We start from the raw sequence: 2,743 nt of genomic DNA, 5'->3' as shown, positions 1-2,743 counted from the left end.
TAAGAACACTTTGAGTCTCAAAGATTCATGATTTTAGTACAATTCATAAAAATTAAACACATCCAAAAAGACATGAAAAACTGAAATTGGACTGGTTCCATAAAACGAGAAATTGGTAGGAATTAGTTTGTTAGTGTTTTTCTTGTAACAAACAAAAAATATATCATTTGTATTTGTGTCTGTCTGATGCAGCCACACCCTTAGAAACCACAAAAAAGACTAACAATATTTCATGATGATTTAGATGTGTAAATTTTCAGGGTGTCTGAAACGTTTTTTTATCCTCACTGTATCTGTCAAAGCATGAAAATATGCTGTTATAAAAATGCCACATCTCCAGACACATACATGTGGTCATGGTTCCATGATGCCATAGTCATGGTAATGACTGGATGCAGCTAATTTACAAAGAATGATCTAAACGACATGTCAGCTTTCAACAGATTGGACTTTTCATAGAACACTTCATGTTTTATATTTCAACTCACACACAATCAGAGATTAGTTGATCTACTTGTTCAATATTAAGATTCCTATAGATAGATGATAGATTATAGATGGATAGATAGATACCTACGGTCAGTAATCTCCTAAATTAATTATGATTAACCATCAGAGAATCACTGAACCAGCTCTGCATCTAACGGGTTCCTGCAGCCCAGGGGATCTGAGGAACAATTAAGGTGGTAATCAAGGAAATTCACCCTGCTGCTCACTGCCTCCATCCAGACATCTATCCCTCTGCCACTGATAATCATTTAACTGAGTAACCACTTTGAATGGTTTCATTCATTTACCAGTCACGTCTGTTAACGACAGCTTTCCTCTTAATGGATTTTGCAACGAAGCAACAAAGACACTAAACAAGAAATTAGACCTGAATTCTCTTGAAGCCGGATCTCAAGGACTTTAAGTTTGTGGAGGACTTCATGAACTTTTATTGAACCCTGCATGGAGAAATCTTCTTGGCAGGGGTTCAGTCTGTGTCCAGTGTGCATACGCTGGTGTCGTTGTAGGGTTTCTTGTTGGTTGGATGTTGGTCCAGAGTGGTCAAAGCAGCACTGTTCACCATTGGCAGAGTGCTGACAAGTCTGAGACTTTGTCCATCTCTTCCGTTCTGCTTGGAAACAACAAACAACACAGAGAACGTCAGTGTTTCCTGCAGCATGAAGAACTGATGCTTGTCTGAGATAGAGAGCACCCCAAATGACATCTGAAGACACTTTTACCCGTTGGAATTTAACACTCAGTTGTCCGATTTCGTCACAATTCCTAATCTAACCTTCACCCCCAGATTAACCTGGACCAGATTTCTGTGTCAAAACGAATACAGGTTAGACTGAACGATAGCTGATAATGTGTTAACAGAATTCAACTGACCACAGTTGATCAAAACAGTTTTGAAAAATGTTTGCAGCAATAGCAAAATGATCCAATACATAATTGTGTGTACACTGTGACTGAGACCAGTCTTTACATACCTCACTGTGACATTGATTCCATGCTTTCTTTCTGGTGTGGATCTGCTGGTGTTGTTTCAGGGAACCCAAAGTTGTAAAAGTCTTCTTACACTCATCACATCTGTATGGTGTCTCCCCAGTGTGGACACGTTGGTGAACTTTGAGGTATGCAATGGAGCTGTAGCGCTTCCCACACTGGTCACAAATGTATGGTTTAACCCCAGTGTGGGTCACTTCATGAGCTTTTAACTGTGAGTACTGTACAAATAGTTTGCCACAGTGATCACATACATACACATCATGTCCAGTGTGGATGCGTTGGTGACATTTTAAGCTTTGTTGGTTCTTGAAAGTTTTTTCACAGGAGTCACAGTGGTACCGCTTTCTACCAGAATGGGGGCATTGATAAATCAACAACTGTTCATGTTGAGTAAAGGTTTTCACACACTGATCACAGCTGAATGGTTTAACTCTACTGTGAATGAGTTGATGACTTTTTAAGTTTCTCTTGTCAGTAAAAGCCTTTCCACACTGATCACAGTTGAATGGTTTAACTCCACTGTGAATGAGTTGATGTCTTTTTAAGTGACTCTTGACAGTAAAGGTCTTTCCACACTGATCACAGTTGAATGGTTTAACTCCACTGTGAATGAGTTGATGACTTTTTAAATTACTCTTGTGAGGAAAAGCCTTTCCACACTGATCACAGTTGAATGGTTTAACTCCACTGTGAATGAGTTGATGATCTCTTAACGTACTCTTGTGAGTAAAACCCTTTCCACACTGATCACAGTTGAATGGTTTAACTCCACTGTGAATGTATTGATGTCTTTTTAAGTGACTCTTGTCAGTAAAAGCCTTTCCACACTGATCACAGCTGAATGGTTTAAATCCACTGTGAATGAGTTGATGTCTTTTTAAGTGACTCTTCTGAGTAAAAGCCTTTCCACACCGTTTACAGCTGAATGGTTTAACTCCACTGTGGATGAGTTGATGTTTTGCTAGAGTACTCTTCTTAGTAAAAGCCTTTCCACACTGATCACAGCTCAATGGTTTGTCCACAGTGTGAATACATTTGTGAATTCTTAGCTTTGTTGCTGTGATAAAAGTCTTGCAACATTGCTCACAACTCAGTGATTCATCTCTTTTTGCTGTTGTTGCTGAACCATCCTTATCCACCTCAGAGGTCCGACATCTCACTCCATTGCTGTGTTTACATTTCTGTAACAAAAGACAAAGATAAAAACAGAGGCAGTGATGGAAGAGCAATCATGAAAAAATTG

Source organism: Acanthochromis polyacanthus, chromosome 13, assembly GCF_021347895.1.
Source record: "Acanthochromis polyacanthus isolate Apoly-LR-REF ecotype Palm Island chromosome 13, KAUST_Apoly_ChrSc, whole genome shotgun sequence".
In the NCBI taxonomy this organism is placed as follows: Eukaryota; Metazoa; Chordata; class Actinopteri; family Pomacentridae; genus Acanthochromis; species Acanthochromis polyacanthus.
Note: the sequence above shows the minus strand (reverse complement) of the source record.